Consider the following 12679-nt stretch of genomic DNA (forward strand, 5'->3'; position numbering starts at 1 on the left):
AAACCTCCTCCCTTCCTCTCCCCTATTGTATCCCCATATCCTCCTCTCCTCCTCTCTCTTATTCTACCCCCATATCCTTCTCTCCTCCTCTCTCTCAAACCTCCTCCCTTCCTCTCCCCTATTGTATCCCCATATCCTCCTCTCTCTTATTCTACCCCCATATCCTTCTCTCCTCCTCTCTCTCAAACCTCCTCCCTTCCTCTCCCCTATTGTATCCCCATATCCTCCTCTCCTCCTCTCTCTTATTCTACCCCCATATCCTTCGATCCTCCTCTCTCTTATTCTACCCCCATATCCTTCTATCCTCCTCTCTCTCCATCCTCCTCTCTTATTCTACCCCCATATCCTTCTATCCTCCTCTCTCTCCATCCTCCTCTCTTATTCTACCCCCATATCCTCCTATCCTCCTCTCTCTCCATCGTCCTGTTCTGCTCTGCTCTGTTCTGCTCTGCTCTGTTCTGCTCTGCTGTGTTCTGCTGTGTTCTGCTCAGCTGTGTTCTGCTCAGCTGTGTTCTGCGCAGCTGTGTTCTGCTCACCTGTGTTCTGTTCTGTTCTGCTCAACTGTGTTCTGCTCGGTTCTGCTCAGCTGTGTTCTGCTCAGCTGTGTTCTGCTCAGCTGTGTTCTGTTCTGTTCTGCTCAGCTGTGTTCTGATCAGCTGTGTTCTGTTCTGTTCTGCTCAGCTGTGTTCTGCTCAGCTGTGTTCTGCTCAGCTGTGTTCTGCTCAGCTGTGTTCTGTTCTGTTCTGCTCAGCTGTGTTCTGCTCTGTTCCGCTCTGCTGTGTTCTGCTCAGCTGTGTTCTGCTCAGCTGTGTTCTGTTCTGCTCTGCTCAGCTGTGTTCTGCTGAGTTCTGCTCTGTTCTGCTCTGCTCAGCTGTGTTCTGCTCAGCTGTGTTCTGCTCAGCTGTGTTCTGCTCTGTTCCGCTCTGCTGTGTTCTGCTGAGTTCTGCTCAGCTGTGTTCTGTTCTGCTCTGCTCAGCTGTGTTCTGCTGAGTTCTGCTCTGTTCTGCTCTGCTCTGCTCTGCTGTGTTCTGCTCAGCTGTGTTCTGCTCAGCTGTGTTCTGCTCAGCTGTGTTCTGTTCTGTTCTGCTCAGCTGTGTTTTGCTCAGCTGTATTCTGCTCGGTTCTGCTCAGCTGTGTTCTGCTCAGCTGTGTTCTGCTCAGCTGTGTTCTGTTCTGCTCTGCTCAGCTGTGTTCTGCTGAGTTCTGCTCTGTTCTGCTCTGCTCTGCTCAGCTGTGTTCTGCTCAGCTGTGTTCTGCTCAGCTGTGTTCTGCTCAGCTGTGTTCTGCTGAGTTCTGCTCTGTTCTGCTCTGCTCTGCTCTGCTGTGTTCTGCTCAGCTGTGTTCTGCTCAGCTGTGTTCTGCTCAGCTGTGTTCTGCTCTGTTCTGCTCTGCTCTGCTGTGTTCTGCTCAGCTGTGTTCTGCTCTGTTCCGCTCTGCTGTGTTCTGTTCTGCTGTGCTGCCACATGTTAGCATAGTTGTTCCTGGACTCAATGCAGGGCTGATACCATGTTGACACAGCAGCACCTGACCCTGGTGGCCTGACAGACAGACTGACAGCATCTAGTGAGAAAACAGAGGTGTTGGCTCCAGAAAGATAGAGGCAGTAAAAGAAGGAGGCTTCTACTTACTCTGTTTGAAGCCCAGGTAGGGGATCTTCTCTATGGGCGTCCTCCTCTCCTTCATGTATTTATACAGAGCTACTAGGAAGGCCTGTTCATCAGGAGGACACTCCTCACCTCCTCCCCCTGTTCCTCCTTTAGAGGAGACCCTCTTACAGCAGCTGCTGCCTCTACTGATTCCTTTAGGCCACCTGGACAGCACTGCCTTGGACTCAGGCTTCACCTGAAGACACAGAGGACAGAGAAGGACATGAGAACAGAGAAGGACATGAGGGCAGAGGAGGACATGAGGGCAGAGATGGACATGAGGGCAGAGATGGACATGAGGGCAGAGATGGACATGAGGGTAGAGATGGACATGAGGGTAGAGATGGACATGAGGGTAGAGATGGACATGAGGGCAGAGATGGACATGAGGGCAGAGATGGACATGAGGGCAGAGAAGGACATGAGGGCAGAGATGGACATGAGGGCAGAGATGGACATGAGGGCAGAGATGGACATGAGGGTAGAGAAGGACATGAGGGTAGAGAAGGACATGAGGGCAGAGAAGGACATGAGGGCAGAGATGGACATGAGGGCAGAGATGGACATGAGGGCAGAGATGGACACGAGGGTAGAGATGGACATGAGGGCAGAGATGGACATGAGGGTAGAGAAGGACATGAGGGTAGAGAAGGACATGAGGGCAGAGATGGACACGAGGGTAGAGAAGGACATGAGGGCAGAGATGTGGGCAGAGATGGACATGAGGGCAGAGATGGACATGAGGGCAGAGATGGACACGAGGGTAGAGAAGGACATGAGGGTAGAGAAGGACATGAGGGCAGAGAAGGACATGAGGGCAGAGATGGACATGAGGGCAGAGATGGACACGAGGGCAGAGATGGACACGAGGGTAGAGAAGGACATGAGGGTAGAGAAGGACATGAGGGCAGAGATGGACATGAGGGCAGAGATGGACACGAGGGTAGAGATGGACATGAGGGCAGAGATGGACATGAGGGTAGAGAAGGACATGAGGGTAGAGAAGGACATGAGGGCAGAGATAGACACGAGGGTAGAGAAGGACATGAGGGCAGAGATGTGGGCAGAGATGGACATGAGGGCAGAGATGGACATGAGGGCAGAGATGGACACGAGGGTAGAGAAGGACATGAGGGTAGAGATGGACATGAGGGCAGAGAAGGACATGAGGGCAGAGATGGACATGAGGGCAGAGATGGACACGAGGGCAGAGATGGACACGAGGGTAGAGAAGGACATGAGGGTAGAGAAGGACATGAGGGCAGAGATGGACATGAGGGCAGAGATGGACATGAGGGCAGAGATGTGGGCAGAGATGGACACGAGGGTAGAGAAGGACATGAGGGTAGAGAAGGACATGAGGGCAGAGAAGGACATGAGGGCAGAGATGGACATGAGGGCAGAGATGGACATGAGGGCAGAGATGGACATGAGGGCAGAGATGGACATGAGGGCAGAGATGGACACGAGGGTAGAGATGGACATGAGGGCAGAGATGGACATGAGGGTAGAGAAGGACATGAGGGTAGAGAAGGACATGAGGGCAGAGATGGACACGAGGGTAGAGAAGGACATGAGGGCAGAGATGTGGGCAGAGATGGACATGAGGGCAGAGATGGACATGAGGGCAGAGATGGACACGAGGGTAGAGAAGGACACGAGGGTAGAGAAGGACATGAGGGCAGAGATGGACATGAGGGCAGAGATGGACACGAGGGCAGAGATGGACATGAGGGCAGAGAAGGACATGAGGGCAGAGATGGACATGAGGGCAGAGATGGACATGAGGGCAGAGATGGACATGAGGGCAGAGATGTGGGCAGAGATGGACATGAGGGTAGAGATGGACATGAGGGCAGAGAAGGACATGAGGGCAGAGATGGACATGAGGGCAGAGATGTGGGCAGAGATGGACATGAGGGCAGAGATGTGGGCAGAGAAGGACATGAGGGCAGAGATGTGGGCAGAGATGGACATGAGGGCAGAGATGTGGGTAGAGAAGGACATGAGGGCAGAGATGGACATGAGGGCAGAGATGGACATGAGGGCAGAGATGTGGGCAGATGGACATTAGAGCAACGGACATCAGTGCCCGACCTCACTAACGCTCTGAATGGAAGACATCTAGTGGAAAGAGTGGAGGCTGTTATAGCAACAAAACAATTTAAACCTGCAAATTTAGTTAACCTCTAACGACTCCCCATCCCGCATGAGGGAGCGTAATCATCGGCTGACACTAATTAGCATAACGCAACGGACATAAATATTCCTAGAAAATATTCCTATTCATGAAAATCACAAATGAAATATATTGAGACACAGCTTAGCCTTTTGTTTATCACCCTGTCATCTCAGATTTTCAAAATATGCTTTACAGCCAAAGCTAGACAATAATTTGTGTAAGTTTATCGATAGCCTAGCATAGCATTTTGTCCAGCTAGCAGCAGGTAACTTGGTCACGGAAATCAGAAAAGCAATCAAATTAAATAGTTTACCTTTGATGAGCTTCGGATGTTTTCACTCACGAGACTCCCAGTTAGATAGCAAATGTTCCTTTTTTTCCCAAAATATTATTTTTGTAGGCGAAATAGCTCCGTTTGTTCTTCACGTTTGGCTGAGAAATTCCCCGGAAATTGAAGTCACGAAAACAGCGAAAAATATTCCAAATTAGCTCCAAAATATCGACAGAAACATGGCAAACGTTGTTTATAATCAATCCTCAAGGTGTTTTTCAAATATCTATTCGATAATATATCCATCGGGACAATTAGTTTTTTCAGTAGGACCGATTGGAGTAATGGCTACCTCTGTATTTTACGCGAGAATCTCTCTGGGAGCATCAGGTGACCACTTGCGCAATGTAGCCGCTTACGTGTATTCTTCAAAATAAATGCGTAACACTACATCACAATGCTGTAGACACCTTGGGGAATACGGAGAAAGAGTAATCTGGTTGATAGCCCATTCACTGCTCAATAGGGATGCATAGGAACTCAGCGCTTTCAAAACATGAGGCACTTCTGGATTGGATTTTTCTCAGGCTTTCGCCTGCAACATCAGTTCTGTTATCGCTAATGCTATCGCTGTTGTTATTGCCATGGTTTACGTTATTACTATCATTATCGGTATTCTGCCCTACCAAGCAAAAAGGCAGTAACTGCTCATTTGGTCGAAAATGAGTTGATATATTTTGCTACATTAAATACATGCTTAATCATGTGGACAAGTATCCTGCCTCTATTATATTGCGTTTTGGAGAAAATGGAGGTCATGTTAGCAGTAACTGCATAGAGCTACTGTGAAACCAAGGTAAATAAAAGCCATTTTTCTCAGTTCCACGCTATGAGGAATTGCCTTTTTGCTTGGGAGCTGAATGGGAGTGAAGGACAATATGTGAAACTCCCCTGGTACACTGTTTATGAGCAGGGGTGAAGGAGGTGAAGTGAAACCCAGCCGGCTGATAGTTTGTTCATTTTATGAGCTGAATGGGACAAAATGTGAAGCTCCTCCGGTACACTGTTTATGAGCAGGGGTGAAGGAGGTGAAGTGAAACCCAGCCGGCTGATAGTTTGTTCATTTTATGAGCTGAATGGGACAAAATGTGAAGCTCCTCCGGTACACTGTTTATGAACAGGGATGAAGGAGGTGAAGTGAAGCCCAGTGGAACTGTATCTGTGAGCCGGCTGAATGTGGAACTGTATCTGTGAGCCGGCTGAATGTGGAACTGTATCTGTGAGCCGGCTGAATGTGGAACTGTATCTGTGAGCCGGCTGAATGTGGAACTGTATCTGTGAGCCGGCTGAATGTGGAACTGTATCTGTGAGCCGGCTGAATGTGGAACTGTATCTGTGAGCTGGCTGAATGTGGAACTGTATCTGTGAGCTGGCTGAATGTGGAACTGTATCTGTGAGCCGGCTGAATGTGGAACTGTATCTGTGAGCCGGCTGAATGTGGAACTGTATCTGTGAATGTGGAACTGTATCTGTGAGCTGAATGTGGAACTGTATCTAAGAGCTGGCTGAATGTGGAACTGTATCTGTGAGCCGGCTGAATGTGGAACTGTATCTGTGAATGCCGGCTGAATGTGGAACTGTATCTGTGAGCCGGCTGCTGGCTGAATGTGGAACTGTACTGTATCTGAATGAGCTGGCTGAATGTGGAACTGTATCTGTGAGCCGGCTGAATGTGGAACTGTATCTGTGAGCTGGCTGAATGTTGAACTGTATCTGTGAGCTGGCTGAATGTGGAACTGTATCTGTGAGCCGGCTGAATGTGGAACTGTATCTGTGAGCCGGCTGAATGTGGAACTGTATCTGTGAGCTGGCTGAATGTGGAACTGTATCTGTGAGCTGGCTGAATGAACTGTATCTGTGAGCTGGCTGAATGTGGAACTGTATCTGTGAGCTGAATGTGGAACTGTATCTGTGAGCCGGCTGAATGTGGAACTGTATCTGTGAGCCGGCTGAATGTGGAACTGTATCTGTGAGCCGGCTGAATGTGGAACTGTATCTGTGAGCCGGCTGAATGTGGAACTGTATCTGTGAGCTGGCTGAATGTGGAACTGTATCTGTATCTAAGAGCTGGCTGAATGTGGAACTGTATCTGTGAGCCGGCTGAATGTGGAACTGTATCTGTGAGCTGGCTGAATGTGGAACTGTATCTGTGAGCTGAATGTGGAACTGTATCTGTGAGCCGGCTGAATGTGGAATGTGGAACTGTATCTGTGAGCCGGCTGAATGTGGAACTGTATCTGTGAGCCGGCTGAATGTGGAACTGTATCTGTGAGCTGGCTGAATGTGGAACTGTATCTAAGAGCCGGCTGAATGTGGAACTGTATCTGTGAGCCGGCTGAATGTGGAACTGTATCTGTGAGCCGGCTGAATGTGGAACTGTATCTGTGAGCCGGCTGAATGTGGAACTGTATCTGTGAGCTGGCTGAATGTGGAACTGTATCTGTGAGCCGGCTGAATGTGGAACTGTATCTGTGAGCTGAATGTGGAACTGTATCTGTGAGCCGGCTGAATGTGGAACTGTATCTGTGAGCCGGCTGAATGTGGAACTGTATCTGAGCTGTATCGGCTGAATGTGGAACTGTATCTGTGAGCCTGAATGTGGAACTGAATGTGGAACTGTATCTGTGAGCCGGCTGAATGTGGAACTGTATCTGTGAGCTGTGAGCTGGCTGAATGTGGAACTGTATCTGTGAGCTGGCTGAATGTGGAACTGTATCTGTGAGCCGGCTGAATGTGGAACTGTATCTGTGAGCCGGCTGAATGTGGAACTGTATCTGTGAGCCGGCTGAATGTGGAACTGTATCTGTGAGCCGGCTGAATGTGGAACTGTATCTAAGAGCTGGCTGAATGTGGAACTGTATCTAAGAGCTGGCTGAATGTGGAACTGTATCTAAGAGCTGGCTGAATGTGGAACTGTATCTGTGAGCCGGCTGAATGTGGAACTGTATCTGTGAGCCGGCTGAATGTGGAACTGTATCTGTGAACTGAATGTGGATGTATCTGTGAGCCGGCTGAATGTGGAACTGTATCTGTGAGCTGGCTGAATGTGGAACTGTATCTGTGAGCCGGCTGAATGTGGAACTGTATCTGTGAGCCGGCTGAATGTGGAACTGTATCTGTGAGCCGGCTGAATGTGGAACTGTATCTGTGAGCTGGCTGAATGTGGAACTGTATCTAAGAGCCGGCTGAATGTGGAACTGTATCTGTGAGCCGGCTGAATGTGGAACTGTATCTGTGAGCCGGCTGAATGTGGAACTGTATCTGTGAGCCGGCTGAATGTGGAACTGTATCTGTGAGCCGGCTGAATGTGGAACTGTATTTTTTATTTATTTTACCTTTATTTTTACTAGGCAAGTCAGTTAAGAACATCTGTGAGCTGGCTGAATGTGGAACTTCTTATTTTCAATGACAGCCTGGGAACAGTGGGTTAACTGCCTGTTCAGGGGCAGAACGACAGATTTGTACCTTGTCAGCTCGGGGATTCGAACTTGCAACCTTTCGGTTATTAGTCCAACGCTCTAACCACTAGGCTACCCTGCCTCTGTGAGCCGGCTGAATGTGGAACTGTATCTGTGAGCCGGCTGAATGTTAAACTGTATCTGTGAGCTGGCTAAATGTGGAACTGTATCTGTGAGCCGGCTAAATGTGGAACTGTATCTGTGAGCCGGCTGAATGTGGAACTGTATCTGTGAGTCGGCTGAATGTGGAACTGTATCTGTGAGCCGGCTAAATGTGGAACTGTATCTGTGAGCTGAATGTGGAACGGCTGAATGTTAAACTGTATCTGTGAGCCGGCTGAATGTGGAACTGTATCTGTGAGCCGGCTAAATGTGGAACTGTATCTGTGAGCCGGCTGAATGTTAAACTGTATCTGTGAGCCGGCTGAATGTGGAACTGTATCTGTGAGCTGGCTAAATGTGGAACTGTATCTGTGAGCCGGCTGAATGTGGAACTGTATCTGTGAGCCGGCTGAATGTGGAACTGTATCTGTGAGCCGGCTGAATGTGGAACTGTATCTGTGAGCCGGCTGAATGTGGAACTGTATCTGTGAGCCGGCTGAATGTTAAACTGTATCTGTGAGCCGGCTGAATGTGGAACTGTATCTGGAAAATGTGGAACTGTATCTGTGAGCCGGCTGAATGTGGAACTGTATCTGTGAGCTGGCTAAATGTGGAACTGTAATGGCTGAATGTTAAACTGTATCTGTGAGCCGGCTGAATGTCAAACTGTATCTGTGAGCCGGCTGAATGTGGAACTGTATCTGTGAGCCGGCTGAATGTCAAGGTGTGTGTCGGTGTGAACATATCATTTTAAAGCTATGTAGTTCAGTCCCAGAGTTAGTGTGTATAGTATATGACTCCTAGTGTATACCAATGGTCTGTATTATGTCATCAACCCAGGAAGAGTAGCTGCTGCGTTAGTAGTCTTGGGGATCCTAATCAATTACTGAATGAATGCTATACCTGTGGGCCCAGAGGAGAGACCAGTGCTAATGCTATTGCTATCAGATGCTGTACCTGTGGGCCCAGAGGAGAGACCAGTGCTAATGCTATTGCTATCAGATGCTGTTCCTGTGGGCCCAGAGGAGAGATCAGTGCTAATGCTATTGCTATCAGATGCTGTACCTGGGGGCCCAGAGGAGAGACCAGTGCTAATGCTATTGCTATCAGATGCTGTACCTGGGGGCCCAGAGGAGAGACCAGTGCTAATGCTATTGCTATCAAATGTTGTACCTTGGCAGGGGCCTTGCCCTCTGTGTTGCACGTCTCCTTGCCTGCTGGTGTATTCTGGGAGTCGCAGCGTTGCGAGACCGACAGCTTCTTTTCCGAGGCCGGCCCTTCAGGTTGGGAGCTAGAGGAGAGAGAGAGAGAAAACACTGTTGTCAACAGAGTGGAGTCACAGTGGAGTCAGAGACACATAGACACTGTGGAGTCAGAGACAATATGGAGTCAGAGACAATATGGAGTCAGAGACAATATGGAGTCAGAGACACAGAGACACTGTGGAGTCAGAGACAATATGGAGTCAGAGACAATATGGAGTCAGAGACAATATGGAGTCAGAGACCATATAGAGTCAGAGACAATATGGAGTCAGAGACCATATAGAGTCAGAGACAAAGAGACACTGTGGAGTCAGAGACACAGAGGAGTCAGAGACACAGAGGCACTGTGGAGTCAGAGACAATATGGAGTCAGAGACCATATAGAGTCAGAGACAAAGAGACACTGTGGAGTCAGAGACACAGAGGAGTCAGAGACAATATAGAGTCAGAGACACAGAGACACTGTGGAGTCAGAGACAATATGGAGTCAGAGACAATATAGAGTCAGAGACACAGAGGAGTCAGAGATACAGACACAGAGACACTGTGGAGTCAGAGACAATATGGAGTCAGAGACACAGAGACACAGAGGAGTCAGAGATGCAGAGACACACTGAGGAGACAGGGGGACAGAAACACACTGAGGAGACAGAAACACACTGAGGAGACAGGGGGACAGAAACACACTGAGGAGACAGGGGACAGAAACACACTGAGGAGACAGAAACACGCTGAGGAGACAGGGGGACAGAAACACACAGAGGAGACAGGGGGACATAAACACACTGAGGAGACAGAAACACACTGAGGAGACAGAAACACACTGAGGGGACAGAAACACACTGAGGAGACAGAAACACAATGAGGAGACAGAAACACACTGAGGGGACAGAAACACACTGAGGAGACAGAAACACAATGAGGAGACAGAAACACACTGAGGAGACAGGGGGACATAAACACACTGAGGAGACAGGGGGACAGAAACACATTGAGGAGACAGAAACACAATGAGGAGACAGAAACACACTGAGAAGACAGAAACACACAGAGGAGACAGAAACACACAGAGGAGACAGGGGGACAGAAACACACTGAGGAGACAAGGGGACAGAAACACACTGAGGAGACAGAAACACACTGAGGAGACAAAGGGACAGAAACACACTGAGAGACAGAAACACTGAGGAGACAGAAATACACTGAGGAGACAGAAACACACTGAAGAGACAGAAACACACTGAGGAGACAGAAACACTGAGGAGACAGAAACACTGAGGAGACAGAAACACACTGAGGAGACAGAAACACACTGAGGAGACAAGGGGACAGAAACACACTGAGGAGACAGAAACACACTGAGGAGACAAGGGGACAGAGACACACTGGGGAGACAGAAACACACTGAGGAGACAGAAACACACTGAGGAGACAGAAACTCTGAGGAGACAGAAACACACTGAGGAGACAGAAACTCTGAGGAGACAGAAACACACTGAGGGGACAGAAACACACTGAAGAGACAGAAACACACTGAGGGGACAGAAACACACTGAGGAGACAGAAACACACTGAGGAGACAGAAACACACTGAGGAGACAGAAACACACTGAGGAGACAGAAACACACTGAGAAGACAGAAACACTGAGGAGACAGAAACACACAGAGGTGACAGGGGGATAGAAACACACTGAGGAGACAGAAACACACAGAGGAGACAGGGGGACATAAACACACTGAGGAGACAGAAACACACTGAGGAGACAGAAACACACTGAGGAGACAGAAACACACTGAGGAGACAGGGGGACAGAAACACACTGAGGAGACAGGGGGACAGAAACACACTGAGGAGACAGAAACACACTGAGGAGACAGAAACACACAGAGGAGACAGAAACACACTGAGGAGACAGAAACACTGAGGAGACAGAAACACACTGAGGAGACAGAAACACTGAGGAGACAGAAACACACTGAGGAGACAAGGGGACAGAAACACACTGAGGAGACAGAAACACACTGAGGAGACAAGGGGACAGAAACACACTGAGGAGACAGAAACACACTGAGGAGACAGAAACACTGAGGAGACAGAAACACACGGAGGAGACAAGGGGACAGAAACACACTGAGGAGACAGAAACACACTGAGGAGACAAGGGGACAGAAACACACTGGGGAGACAGAAACACTGAGGAGACAGGGGGACAGAAACACACTGGGGAGACAGAAACACACTGAGGAGACAGGGGGACAGAAACACACTGAGGGGACAGAAACACACTGAGGAGACAGAAACACACTGAGGAGACAGAAACACACTGAGGAGACAGGGGGACAGAAACACACTGGGGAAACAGAAACACACCGAGGAGACAGAAACACTGAGGAGACAGAAACACACTGAGGAGGCAGAAACACACTGAGGAGACAGAAACACACTGAGGAGACAGAAACACACTGAGGAGACAGAAACACACTGAGGAGACAGAAACACACCGAGGAGACAGGGGGACAGAAACACACTGAGGGGACAGAAACACACCGAGGAGACAGAAACACACCGAGGAGACAGAAACACACTGAGGAGACAGGGGAACAGAAACACACTGAGGAGACAGAAACACACTGAGGAGACAGAAACACACAGAGGAGACAGAAACACACCGAGGAGACAGAAACACACTGAGGAGACAGAAACACACTGAGGAGACAGAAACACACCGAGGAGACAGAAACACACTGAGGAGACAGAAACACACCGAGGAGACAGAAACACACCGAGGAGACAGAAACACACCGAGGAGACAGGGGGACAGAAACACACTGAGGAGACAGAAACACACTGAGGAGACAGGGGGACAGAAACACACTGAGGAGACAGGGGGACAGAAACACACTGAGGAGACAGAAACACACTGAGGAGGCAAGGGGACAGAAACACACTGAGGAGACAGAAACACACCGAGGAGACAGAAACACACTGAGGAGACAGAAACACACTTTAGAGACAGAAACACACTGAGGAGACAGAAACACACTGAGGAGACAGAAACACTGAGGAGACAGAAACACACTGAGGAGACAAAAACACACCGAGGAGACAGAAACACACTGAGGAGACAGAAACACACTGAGGAGACAGAAACACACTGAGGAGACAGAAACACACCGAGGAGACAGAAACACACCGAGGAGACAGAAACACACTGAGGAGACAGAAACACACTGAGGAGACAGAAACACACTGAGGAGACAGAAACACACTGAGAAGACAGAAACACACTGAGGAGACAGAAACACACTGAGGAGACAGAAACACACTGAGGAGACAGAAACACACTGAGGAGACAAGGGGACAGAAACACACTGAGGAGACAGAAACACACTGAGGAGACAGAAACACACCGAGGAGACAGAAACACACCGAGGAGACAGAAGCACACCGAGGAGACAGAAACACACCGAGGAGACAGAAACACACCGAGGAGACAGAAACACACTGAGGAGACAGAAACACACTGAGGAGACAGGGGGACAGAAACACACTGAGGAGACAGAAACACACTGAGGAGACAGAAACACACCGAGGAGACAGAAACACACTGAGGAGACAGAAACACACGAGGAGACAGAAACACACTGAGGAGACAGAAACACACTGAGGAGACAGAAACACACTGAGGAGACA

The 12679-nt window shown here is 49.2% G+C and overlaps 1 pseudogene; it reads right to left on the minus strand.

Annotated features, from left to right (window-relative positions):
- LOC124022415 overlaps positions 1–9010 on the minus strand; it is a 32398-nt pseudogene extending 23388 nt beyond the window's left edge.
- Between the last annotated feature and the right edge of the window lie 3669 nt (positions 9011–12679).

Source organism: Oncorhynchus gorbuscha, unplaced genomic scaffold (genome assembly GCF_021184085.1).
Source record: "Oncorhynchus gorbuscha isolate QuinsamMale2020 ecotype Even-year unplaced genomic scaffold, OgorEven_v1.0 Un_scaffold_1374, whole genome shotgun sequence".
NCBI lineage: Eukaryota > Metazoa > Chordata > Actinopteri > Salmoniformes > Salmonidae > Oncorhynchus > Oncorhynchus gorbuscha.